The following is a 12,570-nucleotide window of genomic DNA, read 5'->3' on the forward strand; positions in this document are numbered from 1 at the left end:
CTAGCTAGGGTTACCATTTTGTGTCCTCTGAAAAAGAGGACACATGCCACACCCCATCTCGCCCCTGCCCCGCCCCTTTTGGTTCCTCATTCCGCCCCCTATCCCCCCTCCCCCGTCACATACTCCCCCCCCCCCTTACTATCTAGCCCTGGTGGCTAGAGTGCCTCCAGGATCAGGTTTGGGAAGTACTGAAATAGTGCAAGCCCAGTTTGCTCTGAGCATCTCCCCTGCAGAGAAGGATGCCAAATCCTACACTTCAGCTGTGACCCAGAGGATACGGTGCAGCTCTGCACCTTTAAGGTGAAAAACGTAGTTACCAGAGGTTATGACTTTTACCTAGTTCTGGTCAGAACCTTCTGCCTAACCTGAGAAAGATGGTTCTGACATTTGAAAGCTATTCAAAAATGTATTAAATTAGAACATAAAATACGATACATTTGTATTGGCCTAATTTTTATCCCATTTATGACTTCCAGAGCTACTCCACAAACTAAGAGGTAGAAAGGGAGAGGACGTAGGTGGAGCGTAGGAGGGAAGAGATGACACCTCAAAACCTGCCAAAGAAAGAAAACAGGGTCCATGCATTTGGCCCCCCCCCCCCCCTTCCAGCTGACATGGCAAAGCAGCACATGAAACGGTTTCGAGTTTATGAAAATAACACACTCACCAAGCCCCCAATGATCTCCTCTTCTCTCAAGTACAGCTTTTTATCATTCCTTCTCCCGTCCAAAGCTACCAGTCCACCAGGATTCGGGTTAAATATCCATAACCTCCGGGAAAATAGAAAAATAACGGCACACCAGAAAGCATAACGTGACGCTGGCAAAGCCTGAGAGCACCCACAAAAAACAAAACTAGGTGGCGCAGCCTGGAAAACACCAGCTCCAGCCACTGGAGAGAAAACAGAGATGGTTCCCGCGCCGCCAGGGCCGATGGGAACTGTAGTCTAAACGGGGGTAGGCAAGGGACAGGCTCGGACGGAGAAGAACAGGTGCCGTCCTACGACACCCAGAATGCTCCACGGGTCGTGACATGTTGGAAAAGCAGAGCGAGGACCGTGATAGGCGCTTGTTCGCCCGCGCCTACCTTTGTCCAGAAATCCGGACAAACGTGCGTGCGTGCGGGCAAAATCCGCCAGATGCCCCAGACATGCCCTCAAAAAGAGGACATGTCCAGGGAAATCAGGACGAATGGTAACCCTATCTCTAGCATTAGCACGCACTAAAAAGTTAGCGCACCTACAGAACGGCTTAGTAAACCGAGCCCCAAGGCTATAAAAGAGGTCTCTAGAAGCAGATATTTGATGATGTGCAAAGTTAAGTACTGCCTTGACACCCAATACCGCCTTTTTTTTTTTTTTTGTAGTTTTAATAAAGGTGAATCACTATCTTCTTTGCTGGAACATGACACAGGGAAATAACAAGAGTTTCTCTTCCTCTCATAAATTCTGCTTATAAGAATTCTGGAAGGGAACCAAGACCCAGTGGTCTGATATGCTTGGGTACATTCCCTGAGAAAACTGGTTAACCACCAAGGAATGGATCCTCAACCCAAAAAACTGGCTTCTAGAAGGTACTGCAGCTCTATTATAGTGAATAGTTCCTTTTCTGTTTCCACAAAAGGGAAGACAGTTTCAACTGAAAATGCGAACACTGAAAAGTTTAAACAAGCAGGCTAAATCTGCTTGAGTAATTAAAGCAAGAAAAGTACCCAAAACATTAAGTCAAATCCAAGATTAGTTAACAGGAAAACTATGAGGCTTTGATCCTTTACATCTTTAACTAGCCTTTATTTTTATTTTTTTTATAAACACTGTGAATAGCAATTTCCTTATAAAAGAAAATCTACTGTCTTTTGTAAATACATTATTTGGTCAGAATCTGCTGACCAAATAATGTATTTACAAAAGACATCCAACCAAAACGGAGAGAACTATGCTACCAGTTGATATCCTAACCAGTTTATAGAGAATGTCTGTGATGCACAGGTCCCTGGTAAATGTTTGAGATGCCTGTGCTCCATTCAGCTATGAAGTCTGACCTTGCATACGATGCGGCCAGCACAGACACACTCTACACTTGATCTTTGCTGCTAGCGTTTGTCCCCACCACAACTGCACATACCTAGGCTGGCAGGGCCTTCTTCCAGGGATATCTGCCACCACGCTGCCTGCCCTGCCCCCCCCCCCCCAGCACACTAAAACCAAGCACAGGGAGGGAGGAGCAAGATAGGCAGAAGGGTGGCGAATATCGCTGAAGGAAGGCCCCACCAGCCCAGGTATGTGGGGTTGCCAGTGGGGGCCAATGCTGGCAGCAAAATGGCAGTGTTTCCCACCGAACTGGGCCCGGCACCAAGACAAGATCACCAGAACTGCTAGCCTCAGCCGCTGTCTCCACAGGGAGGTTCCTGCCTGGCTGCAAATCAGGCCTCAGAAGCAGCAGCCCTAACCATCCCACAGGCAGCACAGTACTTTCAGATGCCCGCAAGATCCAAGTCCCCCTCCAACCACCACGCTTGCCTGCCCTCCACTCCCCCCCCCCCGCATTAAAAATGAACATGAGAGAGCCATGAGCCAAGATCTGCGCCAAGAGTGACTTCGGCAGCCACAGTATCAACAAAAAAGCCTGGCCATGCCTACCTGCTGGACCAGATTACCTAGTACAGGGCCAAGGTTCCTTTACCAGCGGTCCAGCTTCAGCAACTTCAAACTGCAGGATGGCTTGCACCACATGCGGCAGCAGCTCCTGTCGGGGTGACGTCAGAAGCCGGCTTGCATCTGATTGGGCCCGAACTATAGGTCACAGTTCAGCTGTTTTGGGGACCAGCAGTTCGGGCCCAATCAGCTGCAAGCCATGTCTGATGAGGAGAAGCAGATGTAAGGAAAAATACTTTCTTAACTTGTACTTCGTTACTAAGTAGAAAAGTACAGCTTATGTGTAACAAGTTGCAAGTAAAAAGTATTGGAAAAAAAATGTAACTCATTACAAGAAAAAGTACTGCCAATTGTACTTAAGTACTGTAACAAAACAACATACAATACTTTGTTACTACCTATCTCTGATTAAAGGCTGTCCTTGAAAACAGAGGATATATTGAAGAGCAAGTGTGTAGCTGTGGTAAAACAGCCTTGTTTGCAAAATTGTTACCAGATAGACCTTTGGCATTTAAACATGAGCCCAATAAAACATCTGGCTATAAGAAACTGGCATTTACAAGTTACCTCCGCTGCTGGTTAGCCACTTTGAAAATCTACGATGCTTTAGTCACATAAATAAATCAAAACTACCTAGATGACCAGTGCTTTGTTGGATGAATGGCTTCACCAGTCATTTGTTCTATCTATTCAAAAGCATTTGCATTGAAAGAAGTTTAAGGAAAAAGTGCTCCTGTTGCTCAATAATTGCCCCGCACATCCTCCAGCAGAGTATATGATCTCTAGAGATAAGAAAACTTGAGTTCTTTACCTTCCCTTGAACACCACATCCAAAATTCAACCCCTAGAGCAAGGCATAATCAAGAACTTCAAACACACACACAGACCTGAGGTCATTTCTGCCCTGATCTTGTCAGAAAATTCTAACATTCCTGAATTTCTGAAAAAGTTTAATCTGAAATTTATATCATTTATTTAGATTTTGCTCACACCTTTTTCAGTAGTAGCTCAAGGTGAGTTACATTCAGGTGCTCTGGATATTTCTCTGTCCCAGGAGGGCTCACAATCTAAGTCTGTACCTGAGACAATGGTGGGTTAAGTGACTTGCCCAAGATCACAAGGAGCAGCAGTGGGATTTGAACCTGCCACCTCTGGATTGCAAGACCAGTACTCTAACCACTAGGCCACTCCTCCACTCATTAAAGAGTCATGGGATTATATAAAACAACATTCCACTGAAAATTATTGGATGAGAGACTTGGGCAATGACTTTGCTCGAAACAGTTGTTTGAATGACTCTGGGAGCAAGTATAACTTTGTAGGCTTCACTGAAACAGAAAAATGAACAAAAAGCTGCCTATCAAGCTTATTTTCGAAAGAGAAGGACGCCCATCTTTCGACACAAATCGGAAGATGGACGTCCTCACAAGGTCGCCCAAATCGGTATAATCGAAAGCCAATTTTGGGCGTCCCCAACTGCTTTCCATCGCAGGGACGACCAAAATTCCCGGGGGCGTTTCAGAGGCGTAGCGATGGCGGGACTTGGACGTGCCTAACACATAGGCATCCTCGACCCATAATGGAAAAAAAAAAGGGCATCCCTGACAAGCATTTGGACGACTTTACCTGGTCCAGTTTTTCTTACGACCAAGGCACAAAAAGGTGCCCGAACTGACCAGATGACCACCGGAGGGAATCGAGGATGACCTCCTCTTACTCCCCCAGTGGTCACTAACCCCCTCCCACCCTCAAAAAAGAACTTTAAAAATATTTTGTGCCAGCCTCGAATGTCATACTCAGGTACATTACAGCAGTATGAAGGTCCCTGGAGCAGTTTTAGTGGGTGCAGTGCATTTCAGGCAGACGGACCCAGGCCCATCCTCCCCTACCTGTTACACTTGTGGTGGTAAATGTGAGCCCTTCAAAACCCAACAGAAACCCACTGTACCCACATCTAGGTGCCCACCTTCATCTGTAAGGGCTATGGTTGTGGTGTACAATTGTGGGTAGTGGGTTTTGGGAGGGTTTTGGGGGGGCTCACTATATACCTGGGAGCTTTTTCTGAAGTCCACTGCAGTGCCCCCTAGGGTGCCCGGTTGGTGTCCTGGCATGTCAGGGGGACCAGTGCACTACGAATACTGGCTCCTCCCATGACGAAAGGGCTTGCATTTGGTCGTTTCTGAGATGGGCGTCCTTAGTTTCCATTATCTCCAAAAATCAGAAACGATCAAGTCTAAGGACAACCATCCCTAGGGACAACCTAAATGTCAAGATTTGGGCATCCCCGACCGTATTATCAAAACGAAAGATGGATGCCCATCTTGTTTCGATAATATGGGTTTCCCCGCCCCTTCGCCGGGACGTCCTGCGAGGACGTCGTCAGGAAAACTTGGGCGCCCCTTTCAATTATGCCCCTCTTATTCTACAATATGTTAAAATCCCTTGATACAGAACCTTCTGAAATAAGTGTGTGACATTTGTACCCCGCGCTTTCCCACTTATGGCAGTGACTGGGTAGATTGGGATGAAAATAATGATGCGGGTGTTCTTAATATGACATTTCTGTGAGAGGAGGACATTATACAGGCTGTTAAACCACAGCATGATACCCCAGAAAACAACACCGGTGACAACGAGGATGACAATGAGACCGATGTGCCAACTTTGAAAATTCCACCTGTTGTAGCAGTCGCTGCCCTTGATACAGTCATTAAAACGGGGAACAGCTATACGAATTGTGAAAGTCTGTCCTTTTATACTGGATTCTGTCACAAAAGGCAGATATATTATTGTGACTGAGAAATTGGATGGCAAATCTATAACTTTAGATGAACTATATGCCCCCTAATACTAATTCCTTGTCTTTTTATCAAACTTCTTTTCTGTCCTGAATTTCTCGTTACAGGGATTTTTGTTTTGGGGTGGAGATTATAACTGTGCCTTATCCTCTTTAGATAAATCAGAATGTAATTTTAATCCTAGCTCCATCAACAAAAATATCTTGCAAAATATAAATGACTTAGCTAGCATTGATATATGGCAAACTATGCAAGGGACAGAGAGAGATTAATCGTTTTTCTCTGCTGTACATGATTCTTTTATGAGAACAGATTACTGGTTTATCTCCTTTGACATTTGTTTTTCAGTTCTGAATAGTTCTATCAGTACCCGGTATCTCTTGGATCATGCTGACGTTAATTTCTCTTTAGGAAACTTGGGGGACTTTTATTCCTCTCAAAACTGGTCTTTGCAGCATCAAGGCAGGGACTCCCATGGCTGAAACACTTCCGGGGCATGGCGCTTGCTGCTCGGGGCTGAAAGATGCCCCCTCTCCGCTCTGCCCTGAGTTTACTGGAGGTGTGCTATCCCAAAGGCTTTGAGAGTCGGCTGTGAACCTGAGGTTGCTTGGGCAGGTAAAGAGAAAATACACCGCCATTTAACCTTCTTCTTCCTCATACTAGGGCTGCCCCAATCGTCTCCAACCAAGCCAAATTCAGAGACAGCTACCGCATGTCTGCACCAGATGCAATCTTTGCCTATTTACCAGCTTTTTCAAGAAATACACCCAAGGAATTGTACATCAAGAATAAGCCAGACAAAGGCAATAGACAATTACAGCTGTAAACATATTCAAATAAAAACAGTACACATTATGACACAGAATGCTACTTACAATACACATTCAACCATCTTAATACTAGACAGCATAGAGTGTAAGTGGAGGTGGAACATATAGATAGATAAGATAGAATAATATAAGTTAGATAGAATATAAGAGTGACTAACTTTAGGAAAAATTGCATGTGCAGTCAGAAAAGGTGTAGGGAAATTATTTTACTAATAGTGAGCTGAAATAATCTGGTACCTGAATATATGTAAACCGCTTTGAATGTAGTTGCAAAAACTTCAGAAAGGTAGTATATCAAGTCCCATTTCCCTTTCCCTAAACTAACTTAATCACCATAGATATTTGCATTTACATGTGATACCAGGTTAGTAAAGTGGAGAAAAAGACCTCAGTAGTCACTGCGGTGACTACTGAGGTCTTTTTCTCCACTTTACTAACCTGGTATCACGTGTAAATGCAAATATCTATGGTGATTAAGTTAGTTTAGATTATTTCAGCTCACTATTAGTATCATACTTAATTTTGCTGATGGGATCTGTATCTACAGCTGATAACGGGAAATTATTTTAGCCAGGGCAGGTAGCAGTGAATAATTGGCTATATCCCTTTAACCTGAAAAAGCTTCACCCTAGAATCTCCATGTTGCATCTGTGCTTTATGTTTATCAGTGTGCTGGGGATCCGATGAGGATCCACTCAACAGCATACTCCAGCTAGTTAAGGGGTCCTTTTTCAAAGGTGCGCTGAAATATTTCCTCAAATTATTACTTTAAAAGGAGTGAAGCCTGTGAAAACTGGGATTACTTTAATCAGTGGGATTTGAATTAGAGACTTAGTATATGTATGGTTGGGAGGTGGGGCTGGTGGTTGGGAGGCGGGGATAGTGCGGGGCAGACTTACTTATACGGTCTGTGCCCTGAAGAGCACAGGTACAAATCAAAGTAGGGTATACACAAAAAGCAGCAAATATGAGTTATCTTGTTGGGCAGACTGGATGGACTGTGCAGGTCTTTTTCTGCCGTCATCTACTATGTTACTATGTTACTATGTTAGATAATTTCTGGTTTTTAAAAGAGAAAGAATGTAATCAGATGTATTATTTTTAACTAATATTGGACAATAAGTATGTTTTCAATGAAATGATTTGACTATACACTGTATTGGCCTTGAAGAAGCCAACCAGATGACCAATGTGGAATAATGAATTAAACGAGTAATATCTGGAGATAATCAGGTTAATATCACGGTTTTTTGTCTGTTTACTGTTTAATTGATCTCCTTATCTTGTTTCACTCTCCCTATTTAGTGGTCTAAGGAAGAGAATAGAATTACCTGCCTGAAATAATTCCTCATATTACTTTCTCTGTATTTCCAGGAAAGTGGTTTCATCGCTTGTAAAAATTTAAATGGTTATAAATAAAAAAATTTTTTTTAAAGGTGCGCTGAAAAATGGCTTGCGATAGTGTACGCACGGGTTTTGGGCACGCGCCAATCCATTTTTCAGCGTGCCTGTAAAAAAATGCCTTTATAAAAAGTTTTGCTGAAAATGGACATGCGGCAAAATGAAAATTGCCGTGCATCCATTTTGGGTCTGAGACCTTACCGTCAGCCATTGACCTAGCAGTAAAGACTCATGCGGTAATGACCTACGCGCAACAAGGGCCACTTGGCGCGTGTCCGATATGCGCATCCGAAAATAAAAATAATTTTTCAGACGCACGCCAAAAATGAAATTACTGCAAGAGCCACACGGTAATTCCATTTTGGTGCATGTTGGGCACGCGTTGATCCTTACATGGCTTAGTAAAAGGGCCCCTAAATTTGTAATGATGGCAGTGGCTGAGTAGTAAGCGCTTTTGAGATTTAGGGGTGTAGTTATCAATGTGGCCCACTGTTAAGACATGCTGTTTTATCACTAACTCATGGTATTTTAATACAGGTCATATCTTATATAATAATTTGCACCTTCAACGTTCCATGTCTGGCTGCCTGGGTTCGTAACATCTCCTGACGTCAGCCAGCCTCTAGCGTTCCATTCCCCCTCACTGTCCCGTCCTCGCGTCAAGACGTAATGACGTCAGAGGGCGGAACAGTGAGAGGGAAGGAAACGCTGGAGGTGACCTGACGTCAGGAGGGACATTACGAATGGAGCGGAAGCCAGCGCCAGCCAGCCAGAGAACGTTCAGGTACAAATCGAGGGGAGGAGAGAATCGCGGGGCATCGAGGGGAGGGAGGAAGGAAAGGGAAGGGGAGGGCAGAGGAGAGGAGAGGAGAATTGATGGACATGGATGGGATGGGAGGACAGTAGAGGAGAGAATCACGGGACACGGATGGGAGGGCAGGGAAGAGGAGAATCGCTGGACATGGAGGGTAGGGGAGAGAGAAAAAAAGGCTTACATGACAGCCTTCCTAGGGCTTGTTTCATTGTTGAGGAAACTGGCATGGTTCCACTAGTTTTATATAATGAGAGGTTGGGACCCTTTTACTGAAGGGTGTTAAGTCCTTAAAGCACTGTTAATGCTCTGAAAGAGGCTACAATGTGACTGCATTAAGGGGTTTTGTGGTAGTTTGCCTGTTTCTACATGTTGAACCCTCATTTTTTCCCTCAGGGCATGGTATGCACAGAGAAGGGGAGTGGAAGCATTAGCCAGCTACAGGGTTACCATGTGTTAACTATCAGCAGGTACCACATTGTAATGGGAACATTAATACATGACCCTGCAATAAAAACCCTGGAACACCTCCAAACGTTCAGCGTAAAATCTGCAGCTACCGTGTGGTAAAATCCCATGTTAAACCATGGTAATAGCAAATTTTAGTGCATTTTGGGAAGAGTCCCAGAGTTACTAATAACTGGAGTAAACTAATAAGGCTTAACAGCAGCCCACATTGATAAATTCTCCCATGAAGCCAGGTCTTTGCTTCATTGCAAAACTTGTTTTGGATTTATTTCTGATTTATTAATTTGTAGTTTATTTTTATGTGAATTGTACTAAAATCTCTATTTTAAAAAATCTCAAGAAATTTCAAAGCAATATTTGTTCGTGAGCAAAACCCTAATAAATCCCCCGACACTAATCTCTCTCTCAGAGAACCAGGCTAAAAAAGGAGAAATCTAGGCAGCTCACTCTTTGCTTTAAAGGCCACCTCAATATCTAACATGTTTTCCTCTTCAATTGCATATGTTTTAGCTGTCAGTGATGGAAAATATAGCTATCATAGTGGCTTCTCTTATAAAGAAGATCTTTATCTGGTTCAGTCCATTCGGTGCCCTTTCCCATTAAAGAGTAACTGAAGGAGCAGATCCTCTGACATTCTGCTACAAAAGAAACTGAAAAACAAACGTTCCAGCTGCCTAGCAGCAGAGCAAAGGAAATGTCCAGGGATCTTATTAATGAAATGTTTTTCCAGCAGTTTACTAAAAGAAAACTATTCGTCTCTATATTAAAATAAAAGCAAATTTTGCTCCATGAACCCCCCCCCCCCTCCCAAAAAAAAAGAAACAACAAAAAACAAAAGTGGGAACAGCTTCTGAATATCAAGGCTTACCTTTTTAGCAAGACAGAATGACCGGACAAATTGCTACCGGTCATCAATGCAGGAAGCCCATCATGAACAGTATTGTTACAATGGTTAGGATAGGAGAAAAAAGATTACAGATTAGCAGTCACACATGTACGACGTGGCTATCAACTGGTGTCAAGCTACAAAAACATTTTGATGAGGACACAAGACGTAGAAATGAAACGCCACAGGATATGTGAAAATTATATTTCTAAAAATAAAGTAATAGATTTTTAAAAAGCATGCAAAATGTTCCTTTAATAGAGGCAGTATAGGAAAACCATGTGGATCCCAGCTGCTACTCATAATGGCAACTACTGTTAAGGCTTTTAATGTACTGTGTTGAATAAAAACTCCACAGCTAGCATAGCAGAAAGGACTAAAACCACTAACCTCCCTTTGCTGGCAAAGGGACTATGGCAGCACACCCTGACAGGAAGCTATACTGTAATTTCCAAAAATTTCTGTTTAAACATAGAAACAGAGAAAAATATAGGCAGATAAAAAAAATCATATGGCCTATCTAGTCTGCCCATCCATGCCATCTACTCTCCCTATCACTCCATTACAGATCCTACTACTACTACTTATCATTTCTACAGCACTACTAGACGTACGCAGCGCTGTACACTTGAACATGAAGAGACAGTCCCTGCCCGACAGAGCTTACAATCTAATTATCCTATGCATTTGCCCAACCTCTCTTGAATTCAGATACTGTTTTCATCTCCACCATTTCCGCTAAGAAGCCATTCCATGAATTTACCACCCTTTCTGTGAAGAAGTATTTCCTCAAGTTACTTCTGAGTCTATCCCCTTTCACCTTCATCCTATGCCCTCTTGTCCCAGAGCTTCCAAAGACTCGCAGCCTATTCATTTATACCTCATAGGTATTTAAAGGTTATATCTCCCCTCTCCCGCCTTTCTTCCGAAGTATACATACTGAGATCTTTGATTGTCCCCATACGCTTTGTGACAAAGACCACTGACCATTTTAATAGCTGCCCTCTGGACCGACTCCATCCTGTTTATATGTTTTTGAAGGTGCGGTCTCCAGAATTGTACACAATATCCTAAATGAGGTCTCACCAGAGTCTTATATAGGGGCATCATTGCCTCCTTTTTCCTACTGGCCATCTTCCCTATGCACTTCTAGCTTTCGTCGTCATCTTTTCTACCTGTTTGGCCACCTTAAGATCATCACATACGATCATACCCAAGTTCCGTTCCTCTTTTATGCACAAAATTTTTCAACCCCTAAACTACTGTTCCCTCAGTTTTTTTGCAGCCCAAATATATGAATGTGAATGTTTTTCCATTTTTAAAATATTTTTAAAGCAATAGTGTATGAGTCACTTAACCTTACAGTGCCTCAGGGATCTGCAGTTAGATGGTAGTTTATTACCACTACAAATACCAGTTTGCAGTTTGGAAGTACTGTCAGATTTGACTTTGAAGCAAACACCACAGAAGGTGATCTCTCCACAGGAGAACCAAAGACAAACGAACAACAGTGGATCCAATAAGAGTCCTCTCACAGTGAGCGTCCCTCAAAACAAGGTCTTTATTCAAAACAATCAAACAACCCGACACGTGATGTGTTTCGGCCAAAAAGGCCTGCGTCAGGGGTCTATTGATCCTTTATGTGAAATACCTTGGGAATCAGATGGCTCTCAGTAAATAAATCATTAACAGAGATATCCTGTCGGATGAATCGCTGCACTTGTCTCTGTTAGATGCTGGATACCAGTCTACACACAAACCGGAAGGATTTGACTTTGAATCATGAGGCTCAGGTTCGTCATATTACATCTAACACTTTTCTTAAGTTATGTTTTATTCATTAGAGTTGTTGTTATTTTTCCATTGATGATTTGCAGAAATTAGTCTACACTTTTGTTTTCTCTCTCTCAGATTATTGTAATGTTCTATATATGAGACTTACAAAGAAATCAATATCTCATCTGCAGCTGATACAAATACAGAAGCTAGGGTTATATTGTTCAAGTCTAAATTTGATAGGACCATCCTCCCCCCATTGATTTTGTTACACTGGGTATTGCCATACTGGGACAGACCAAAGGTCTATCAAGCCCAGCATCCAGTTTACAACAGTGGTCAATCCAGGTCACAAGTACCTGGCAAGATCCCAAAACAGTACAATACATGTTATGCTGCATATTACAGAAATTAGCAGTGAATTTTCCCCAAGATTATTTTAATAATGGCTTAAGGACTTTTCCATTAGGAAGCCAGCCAAACCTTTTTTAAACCCTGCTAAGCTAACTGCTTTTATTACATTCTCTGGCAACAAATTCCAGAGTTTAATTACACGTTGAGTGAAGAAATATTTTTTCCGATTCATTTTAAACTTACTACTTTGTAGCTTCATTGCATGCCTCCTAGTCCTAGTATTTTTGGAAAGAGTAAACAAGCGATTCACAACTACCCATTCCACTCCACTCATTATTTTATAGACCTCTATCATATCTCCCCTCAGCTGTCTTTTCTCCAAGCTGAAGAGCCCTAGCCATTTCAGCCTTTCCTCATAGGGAAGTCATCCCATCCCCTTTATCATTTTTGTTGCCCTTCTCTGTACCTTTTCTAATTCCACTATATCTTTTTTGAGATGCAGTGACCAGAATTGAACACAATATTCGAGGTGCGGTTGCACCATGGAGCAATACAAAGGCATGATGACGTCCTCATTTTTGTTTTCCACTCCT

The 12,570-nt window shown here is 42.8% G+C and overlaps 1 protein-coding gene across 1 annotated transcript in view; it reads right to left on the bottom strand.

Annotated features, from left to right (window-relative positions):
- The window catches only part of SORCS2 (sortilin related VPS10 domain containing receptor 2), a 1,538,136-nt gene that overhangs the window by 1,306,465 nt on the left and 219,101 nt on the right, over positions 1-12,570 (bottom strand). The gene's annotated exons all lie outside the window — the stretch shown is intronic.

This window comes from Microcaecilia unicolor, chromosome 2 (assembly GCF_901765095.1).
Source record: "Microcaecilia unicolor chromosome 2, aMicUni1.1, whole genome shotgun sequence".
NCBI classification, from domain to species: Eukaryota; Metazoa; Chordata; class Amphibia; order Gymnophiona; family Siphonopidae; genus Microcaecilia; species Microcaecilia unicolor.